The sequence below is a fragment of the Vicia villosa genome, linkage group LG7, assembly GCF_029867415.1.
Source record: "Vicia villosa cultivar HV-30 ecotype Madison, WI linkage group LG7, Vvil1.0, whole genome shotgun sequence".
Classification (NCBI taxonomy): Eukaryota; Viridiplantae; Streptophyta; class Magnoliopsida; order Fabales; family Fabaceae; genus Vicia; species Vicia villosa.
In genome coordinates, this window is record NC_081186.1 from 26408924 (window position 1) to 26419735 (window position 10812).

Sequence of the window (10812 nt, forward strand, 5' to 3'; positions counted from 1 at the left end):
ATACTGACAGTACAAACATTACATAATATAATGAACAGTATGACAAGTAAACGGTACATTTAAAAAAATAAAAGATACGACAAACTTTAAGAATGACGATTAATAACCCATGCTACAAATAATAACATATAGATGATTGGGAGTGTAAACAACCCAGGTCCACATTTTTCAGGATTATGCAGACAGAAGAAGGACATGATTACCACCACGATGGTGATGACCATAAGAAAACACGTTTCCATCCGCTTCGCCATTTTTGCCGGGGAAGAAGAGAGAATGAATATGAAGCAGAAATTTGAGAGATGAGTTAGAATTTGATGTGAGAATTTATGAAAAAAATGAGAGGTATTTATAGAGTGAAAAGAAGGATAGAGACGTTGGGGAATGAAGTGATTCCGTGCAAAAAGGAAAATTTGAGTGGAAGTAGGATTTGAAAGAAAGTGTATGGTAGGGTTTGAAAAAAGAGATGTATAGAATAAAGTTAAGATTTGATTTTGAAAGAAGGAGATTTGAAAAGAAAGGTAAAGATTTTTGAAAATAACAGAATATAGTATAAAAATTAGTGGGAAACAAAAGTAAATAATAATTTACTTGTTACCAGTACAGTCTGATTCCCCGGACTATGCGCCTTCAAAAAGATTTAATTCTGTACCAATTGCGTCAGTACTATCACTACTAGAAAATGCCTTTTTAGCCACCTATTTTAGAGTCGGCCACCGACACCGACGCTAATAGTGTCGGCTTTTCCCACACTAACCGACTCTATCTTGGGATATATTTTTTAACTAATGATTTTTTTACGTAGCGTAGGCCTAGCCGACTCTAAGTAGCAAAAATATTTTTAAATAGTATATAATTTAATTTGTAGTGTGTTCAATTAAATTACTTAGAGTCAGTCCTACCGACTCTAGTATTAAAAAAAAAATTTTTTTTTTAGTGTAAGTTTTTCTGACTCTATTATATAAAATATATAGTTATTTTTAGTTTAGTTATAAATATTATTTAAATAAACAACTTAGAGTCGGCTCACTGACTCTATATATTAACGTAGATTTTAATTTTAATAAAATATTCAATAAATAATTTTCATTTCACTTTCCCTCTTAGATATTTTCATTTTCCCTCTCACGTTATTTTCACTTTCCCTCTCTATTTTCTCATATACCCTCATTTCAGAATTTCTCTCAGAAACCCTAATCTTCTTCTCCTCTTCCCCTAATCCGTGAATCTAATAATCAACCAAGAATCTCTAAAATCTGAAATTCCCAAAACCATGTGATTCTCTAAAACCCGTAAACCCTTAATCGTGAAACCCTAATTCATTCATCAAATTTGTGAATCCCTGGTTCCAATTGAAGAATGTTTCGTTTAATGACTTGTTGATTTGAAGATTCCAATCGTTTATTTCGATTCCCAAAATCAGTGAAGCCCTAATCCCTAATTCAAAGGTAACGCTTCTGTTTCGAGTTCTGTGTTGAGTTTTTTTCAAGTCATTTCCATGGAGTTCTAGTTTGTTTTTATGATATAATGATAGGTTTTATGTTTTCTGAATGTCGGTTTTCAAGAACTCAGATTCGTGGATGCATGATGAAGCAGCTGTTCATTGCAAGTTGATTGTTGTTTTGAAGTAAGTTTAAAGTTCTGGTTTTTGTTGAATGAAAAGCATTTTGGTTTTCATTGAATGATACTTTAAGTGGTAGAATGAAAGTCATTAACATTTTAGAGTGAGCATTCTGGTTTTTGTTGATCGATAATGTCACTATGTTTGAAGAGCTTGATATTTGTGAGTTTTTCATGTAATTTAAGAATCTCTCTCTTTCTGTCTCTCATAGATCATGTTTTATTCTTCTTTCTTTCAACTGATTGTTACCTAATCAGAATTTAGCTCGAGAAGCGGGATTGCAGGAGGCTTTTCCGAATTGGTTACGCAGGTAAAGATCTTTTTTCATTCATCGCCATTGTTATTTATTTATATTATTAAGTATTAGGTTCTTGTATTCTATATTTTTTTGAAGAATTAGGTTCTTGTAGTTTCCTCTATTGTAATCGTTTTTATGTTTTTTGTTTTCTCTCTAACCACTATTGTAATCGTTTTTATGTTTTATGTTCCTACTGTTGATATGATTTGTAATTTGTTTGATTTCAAGTGACTTATTGTTGATTTGGAATTTATCTTGAATGAGTGAGGGTAGCTGTTGTACAAAATAAAAAAGGATGTAGCTACGATGGATAGGTCATGGAATTCAAATAGACGAATCTACTGTTTGCTGATGAATTATTTTAGGGTGCAGCTGGGTAATCAGCTTAATTAAGCGCTTATTAGATAAACGCTTATTATATAATTGAATTTTTTTAAATAAATGATTATTATATAAGCCTATGTGTATAAACTAATTTCATTAGTCAAAGAGGGAATGCGGTCATACTGTATTGTTGTAAGTCTATCATAGAAAACATATTAAAATAAGTTGAGAATAATGTCTCTTGGACATGTCATATGTTCTAGTACTGCTGGTGTTAGTGTATAGTAGTTTTGATTACCATTTCCACCTTTTTCTTCTTTGCAAACCATAAGCTTCACTTGTCATTGCTTTCTTTAATACATACAACAACTATTGATGTGAATATGTTTCACACACAAATCATAAAACATACATACTCAATGTGAATAAATAACATAAGATTGAAAGATTTTACTGATTATAAAACAAGCTTAAACCTTAATTGTCATAAATCTTAATTGTTTACTGTTTTCTCACATATTTCACTTTGCTTACATGTTTCTCTCGTAATATTACTTACGTATCTTAATTCTTGGTGTTGTAGACATATATCAAAGACAACTATTTACCAAGGTTAGTCATCCCTACTCTTGACCCTAATAATACTCTGTTGTTGAATCGTTACAATTTATTTAAAGTTAGGCTGAGCCGACACCGTAGTTTGGTGAATTGTTTGTTAATTTGTAACCAAACTGAAGCAGGTTTGATAATGCAACATTTTCAATTATTTCTCATCCTTAGTGCATTATTTTTCATTCTTCTGATAGTGCTTTGGTTGCATTATGAAGTGAAATGTCTGGTGGAATCTAAGATGTAAGAATTAAAGACGTAACTGCTATAAACACTGATGGCTTGTGATTCCACAGTTTGGTCTTGATGTAATTCAACAAGTATGTTCCTTTATTCAATGCTAGTTCTTGCTTCTCTTCGACAAAATCATGACTACTAGTATGTGTAATGATAACTTGTTAACATTTACTTGGTTGAGTTTTTGACAGCACGGATCTGCAAGGAATATGGATTGGACTGAAGGATGATTCCATGTATACTCTGCTCTCTTCGTGTGCTATATGAGAAAGGATCAGTGCAATCATGAATGGTGTGGCATGGTAATATCATTTTTGTGTTTTCACTTTTTTCTATTGTGATTTTCACTTTTTTCTATTGTGATTTTCATATTTGATTAATTATTTTTATGGTGCCTTATCTGCAAGGAATGTGGATTGGACTGAAGGATGATTCCATGTATATTCTGCTCTCTTCATGTGTTATATGAGAAATGATCAGTGCAATCATGAATATTAGTGTGGTATGGTAATATCATTTGTATGTCTTCACTTTTATCTGTTGTGAATTTCATATTTGATTAATTATTTTTATGTTGCCTTGAAATTGGAATGACTATGATTTTATACTTATATTTCTGGTTGTTTAGAATGGTGTTGTAAGGCAACTTGCAACTCTAAAATGCATGTACATTTCTCTCATATTAGGTTACTTTGAAAGATGTTGGTCAATGAGAGTATAACATTATGCACCACTTTGGTATAATATTATGCACCACAGCAAGACCAATCCAATGTGTTGACTTTTCTTGATTGGCTTTGACTTTAGTGTCGGCTAGGCTGACGCTAAAAGAATGTATTGACTGCCCTCGATTGACTTTAGAGTCGGTCAGGCTGATGCTAAAAGAATGCATTGACTATCCTTGATTGACTTTAGAGTCGGTCTAAACAACGCTAAACGTTTTTGTTGACTTATGTTTGTAGATTATAGTGTCGGTTGTGCCGACGCTAAATGAAAATCTGACTTTTATGAATTTACTATAACGGCGGCCGTCGGACGCTAAATTAAATTGTTGACTTCTATTAGTTGACTTTAGAGTCGGCTTGTGCAACACTAAGGATAATAGTAGACTTTTTATGTTTTTAAAAAACGCAGCGTCAGTGGTTTTAGTGTCCATCTTACCTCGGTTAGGCGGACGCTACTTAGCGCCGGCTTCTCTTAGGCCGACTCTACTGTTTAGCTTCCAATGTTTTATCCAAGGCCCGACACCGACGCTAACCCGACGCTACACACATATTAATGTCCGTTTTTTCACTGTTAGCGTCGGTAAACGGCCGACACTAATTAATGTTTTTCTAGTGGTGTATTTATCTGCAAATAAATCTCAAATAAACAGCGTGTGTGAAATGATAAACAGTAATTGGCGTTTGCGTAAGAATAAATTCAACAGCGAGCCAAAATACCGTATAAGAAAAATTCTAAAAACAAAGTATTCATAAATCAGGATATTTATGGAATAAAAATCCAAGATTATATGAAACTCCCAATTTTTAGACAGAAGTCTGTTGCCTTCTTTTTTTGAAAAAAGACGCGGGCAAATTTTGGGGTATAACAGTTGCCCCTATTCAATCTTCTTAAACCTGAAGAGATTGTTTGAAATCTGAAGGTAGAAGATGATTGAATATTTTAAATGCCCTGAAAATTTGCACTTACCTCGACCGGAAGTGATGCTGGAATTTGTCTTTGAATGTTGTCTGAGAAATGTTGTTGGCAGATCGAAACATCACCTGAGATGGGCTTTCAGATGCCACCTGGCAAATGTGTGGATGGTTTGTTCATCAGAATGAATCCATTGATTATATCTTGATGAAGGATTTGAAAACCTCTGCATTGACTGTTTCGGAACCGTCCGAGGTTACCATTTTAATTCTTGGAGGCTGATCGTTACGGAACTGTCCAAAGTTTTTCCGCTTTAGATTTTGAAAGTTGATCTATGAGGAACCGTCTGAGGTATCAGCTTTAGATCTTTGATGGTAGATCGTTCTGGAACCGTCTAAGGTATCAGCTTTAGATCTTTGATGGTAGATCATTAAGGAACCGTCCAAGGTATCGACTTTAGATCTTTAATGGTAGATCATTAAGGAACCGTCTGAGGTATCAACTTTAGATCTTTGATGGTAGATCATTAAGGAACCGTCCAAGGTATCGACTTAGATCTGTGTTGGTATGTTTTTGAGTTGATATGTGATTTGAAAAGAGGGATCCCTTCAGAATGAATCTTTGGTTTGATTATATCTGAGAGGACTGTTCGTCTGAATAGAATCCAGGGGAACACTGCATGTGATATGAGAACAGCTTTTCTGAGGATATTTGTCCACCTGAAAAAAAATCAAGTTAGTGACATGCAATGTTATGATGCATGTAATGTATGAGATTCTCGAACTAAAGGAGAAATATGCATGTTATGTATGCGTCTGTCATGAAACATTATATGCTGTGTATGAATATGTGTATGATGTATGATGCATGATGCATGATGTATGCTGTTTTGAGCGAATCAAGCTTCTGTTTAGGAAAATAAATCCCTGCTAGCCATTTGGAAATGAAGGCATTGTGATCGTTGATGATTTTTGTCGTCTTGATCGAGTATACTCGGCTGGGGACCTTCTTTGAGAACCAGGGTGCTCTATTGAAGGATCTTTGACTACCGCTTGGGGATGAAAGGTAATTTGAAAGTTCCGACTTTGATGCCCTTTGAAGTGGGAATGAGGAAGATGCATAATCCTCCGATGCACTATTTGACCAAGTCCTGGTGTGGAGACCACACTTTCTGGGGATAGCACTCTTAAACAGCCCTGCTGGGAAATAAGATTTCTCAAATCACTTTGTTGGAGAGAAAAATCTCATTGAGGAACTTGCTGAGAAATGCATCTTTGTTGGGGATTTTTCTTCTGATGCTTGTTTCGGGATGATGTCCGAATGATTGGGACATTACCTGAATGCTATTCCTGTTTATTTTCTAGTAAACATCAATCATATTCAAATGCACATGTTCATTCAAAAATATCATTTGGGACGTTTACGTATTCAAAACAAAAAAAGTGAAAATGTTGATTTTTGAGCCTGAGCTGCATTGATTTTTTTGAAAAAGAGCCATAATAGGCTAATTAGTACAAGGAGACAAAAATCCTAGTAGTAGGAAATTGTCATAATGCTTTGAAAAATATATAAAGAGAAATAGCTATGTGAAAACAATCCAGTCAAGTTTCAATTCTGCTATTGCCAATCTGTCTTCGAGCATCTCATCCTTCACTTGTTGGAAGAAAGTAATTGGACTGATCGGTGTCTTTGATGTGTTGATCCTGAAGGTGAGTAGGTAGCTAAATGGAACATAGTTGTACGCTTTATTCCCTAACTTTTGCCTAGGCCGCCTTTTCAGGTTTTCAGCCTACCGGGATAGTATTTATTTAGTCTCTAATTTTTGCCTGGATCGCCCTTTCAGGTTTTCAATCCACCGAGACGCTTATTTTTGCCTAAGTTGCCCTTTCAGGTTTTCAACTTAGCGAGCTTTTCTTTAAGCGAAATACTTTTTCACTATGTCCGCATTTACAGGATGTGGGAAATCCTCGCCATCCATAGTGGTAAGCAGCATGGCACCGCCGGAGAATATTTTCTTGATTACAAACGGTCCCTCATAAGTGGGAGTCCACTTGCCCCTGGGGTCACCTTGTGGTAGGATGATGCGTTTAACAACCAAACCACCGGTTTGGTATGCTTGACTTTTGACTTTCTTGTTGAAGGCTTTGATCATACGCTTTTGGTACAACTGACCATGACAAATAGCTGCGAGTCTCTTCTCATCAATCAAGTTTATCTGGTCCAACCGAGTCTGAATCCAATCGTCTTCGCATAGATCGGCTTCTTTCATAATCCTTAGGGAAGGAATCTGAATTTCAATTGGAAGAACTGCCTCCATACCATAGACTAAGGAGAATGGAGTTGCCCCTGTTGAAGTACGCGCTGATGTGCGATAACCATGAAGAGCAAAAGGTAACATCTCATGCCAGTCTTTGTAGGTTACTGTCATCTTTTGTATGATCTTCTTGATGTTCTTGTTGGCAGCTTCCACCGCGCCATTCATCTTTGGCGATATGGAGATGAATTATGATGTTTGATCTTGAACTGTGTGCAGAGTTCAGTGATAATTATGTTGTTTAAATTTGTGCCATTGTCTGTGATGATCCTTTCAGGGATGCCATACCGACAAATGAGATTGTGCTTGATAAATCGGACCACCACGTTCTTGGTGACAGAAGCAAATGAAGCTACTTCTACCCATTTTGTGAAGTAGTCAATAAAACGATGTCCGTTGGAGGCAGTAGGCTTGATTTCTCCGATCATATCAATACCCCACATTGCAAAAGGCCAAGGAGCCGTCAGGAAGTTTAATGGGACCGGAGGTACATGTACTTTGTCGGCATATAACTGGCATTTGTGACAGGTTCTGGAGTGATGATGGCAGTCTGTCTCCATGGTAGACCAATAATAACCTGCACTTAGGATCTTTTTAGCCATTGTATGTCCACTTGAATGAGTACCAAAAGCACCATCATGTATGTCTTCCATAATCTGTTCTGCTTCCTTCTTGTTTACACAACGAAGTAAAGTCGAGTCATGGTTGCGTTTGTATAGGGTTCCATTACTTAGGAAGAATTTGGCAGCAAATCTTCTTAGAAACTTTCTATCGTTAATGGATGCCCCTTCAGGGTACTCCTGAGTTTCGAGATATCTTTTTACTTCATGGAACCATGGTTTTTCTTCCGTTCCTTCGGCATTGATCTCATTGCAATAGGCTGGTTCATCCTGTCTGTAAATGGTGATCATCGGCGCCTCATTGTCCCACCTGACTTTGAACATGGATGACATGGTAGCTAAGGCATCAGCTAGTTGATTTTCTTCGCGCGAGATATGTTCAAAAGTGATTTCTTCAAAGAAAGGAATCAAACTCAGCACATATTCTTTGTAAGGAATTAGATTCGGGTGCTTCGTGTCCCATTCCTTTTTTACTTGATAAATTACAAGTGCCGAGTCTCCGTAGACCTCCAGGAACTTGATTCTTAAATCGATTGCAGCTTTGAGACCCAGAATACATGCTTCATACTCGGCTATATTGTTAGTGCAGTTGAAGCATAACCTGGCAGTGAATGGTGTATAACCTCCAGAAGCTCCATCAAAAACCATAGTCCATCGGGATCCTGGCTTGGGTCCTTCTTCCGGTCCTGGTTGTTCGTAGTCAGCAACTAGCATAATGTCTTCATCTGGGAAGTCAAAGTTCAATGCTTGATAATCGTCCACTGCTTGATGAGCCAGATGATCAGCTACCACACTCCCTTTGATTGCTTTTTGTGAAGTGTACTGGATGTCATACTCTGTTAAGATCATTTGCCATCTTGCTATTCTTCCAGAGAGAGCAGGTTTTTCGAACACATACTTGATAGGATCCATTTTGGAGATTAGGAAAGTGGTATGATTTAGCATATACTCTCTTAGTCGGCGAGCCGCCCATGCTAAGGCACAACAAGTTTTCTCGAGCAGTGAGTATCTTGTTTCACAATCGGTAAACTTTTTGCTAAGATAGTAGATTGCATGCTCCTTTCAGCCGGACTCGTCATGTTGCCCCAGTACACACCCCATTGAATCTTCTAACACTGTTAGGTACATTATCAGAGGTCTTCCTTCCACTGGTGGTAACAAGATTGGCGGTTTTTGAAGATATTCTTTGATCTTATCAAAGGCTAACTGGCATTTGTCATTCCATCTTTAGTTTGAAGATCGGCACACAAGTAGTAGTCATATGGGCAATAAATCTGGCTATGTAATTCAAACGTCCCAAGAATCCTCTGACTTGTTTCTCGGTACGGGGTATAGGCATTTCTTGAATGGCTTTGACCTTGGCAGGATCAACTTCAATACCTTTGCTGCTGACTATGAAACCTAAGAGTTTACCGGATCTTACTCCAAAGGTACACTTGTTCGGATTCAGTCGCAGCCTGTATTTCTTGAGTCTGTCGAACAGCTTGTGGAGATGACCCAGATGTTCTTCTTCGGTGTTGGACTTTGCAATCATATCATCGACATAAACCTCTATCTCCTGATGAATCATATCATGGAACAGAGCTACCATTGCACGCTGATATGTTGCTCCTGCATTCTTTAAACCAAAGGGCATTACTTTGTAACAAAAGGTTCCCCAAGGTGTTGTGAAGGTTGTTTTTTCCATGTCTTCAGGCGCCATCTTGATTTGATTGTACCCTGAGAATCCATCCATAAAGGAGAATACCTTGCATTGTGCAGTATTGTCAACTAGTACATCGATGTGAGATAAAGGGAAATCGTCTTTGGGGCTTGTTCGATTCAGATCTCTGTAGTCTACACACATTTTGACTTTCCCGTCTTTTTTAGGCACAGGCACGATGTTAGCTATCCAAGGAGGATAACTCACAACTTTCAGAAAGCCAGCATTGAATTGCTTTTCAACCTCGTCTTTGATCTTCTTTGACATATCGGGCCTACTCCTCCGCAGTTTCTGCTTAACTGGAGTGCTATCTTCTTTGATTGGCAGGCGATGAACCACAATGTCCGTGTTAAGGCCAGGCATATCTTCATAGGACCAGGCGAATATCTCAACGTAGTCTTGTAACATTTGAATCAGTCTTTGCTTGACACTGTCTTCTAGATCAGCCCCTATCTTGACTTCTTTCTTTTCTTCGTCACTGCCCGAGTTGATAACCTCAATTGGTTCTTCATGCGGCTGTATAGTCTTTTCTTCTTGTTCTAACAGCCTTGCAAGTTCTCTTGGTACTTCACAATCTTCCTCACTTTCGTCCTCAGTTTGGTAGATCAGATTTTCAAAGTTATGACTGGCAATAGCAGAATCGTTATCAACAGGATCCAGAGTAAATGTGAATCTGCATTTATTTATGTGGGTGTGTGTAAGAACACATAGCTATTTGAAAATGAATGAAAGCAAAGAAAGAAAAAGGATCACAAAATTTGAATATGCAAACGTCCCATGATTTTATTGAATGAACATGATCATGATATGACAAACCCTTATAAAAAGGACCAGTGTGCTTCGGGCAAGACACACTGCTTTCAAGTTCATGGTTCGATAGTATAGGAACCATTTTTATCTTTGCACATATAAACAACGAAAACAGGAAATTGCATTTACTCCTGATCAAAGGAGATAACATCCTCAGCTTCCCAGTTGTTCAATCCATTGTTGTGAGCAGGGAGTATCCAGCTGCTCCAGTTGCAGTTGTCTTCTTCATCTTCCACAACATTGATTTCTTTGGTGGGGAAATGAGCTGGTGATCTTTCGGGATAAGTAATATACTCTGCTGGATACGAGAGCCCAGGCTGAGATACCTCTGTTGGCTGAGCGAGATACCCGATAAGATTGTCCCATCCATTTGGAATGATGTCTTCAAGAGAGACTTGTGCATTCTGGGGAACAGGGTATTGTGTCAGGAAATCATTCTCATTATTTGGTGTCTCCCCAACTTCTTCAAGAGCGTCAGGGTTTGTGAATGTCATATGTTCTTCAAAATGGTTGTCCCATCCAGTTGGGGTGATGTCTTCAATGGCAATCTGCGAGCCTAGGGGAGCAGAATACTTCACCATAAAGTCATACTTGCCACTTGGTTCTCCTAGTGTATCTCAAACTTCTTTTGGACTAGGT

General features: G+C 37.5%; 1 long non-coding RNA gene across 1 annotated transcript; it reads left to right on the forward strand.

Annotated features, from left to right (window-relative positions):
• Positions 1–1091: 1091 nt before the first annotated feature.
• On the forward strand, positions 1092–2128 carry LOC131617056 (uncharacterized). Its single transcript, XR_009288407.1, has 3 exons — positions 1092–1448; positions 1566–1627; positions 1879–2128. It is a non-coding gene; the product is annotated as an uncharacterized LOC131617056 (long non-coding RNA).
• Positions 2129–10812: the final 8684 nt, after the last annotated feature.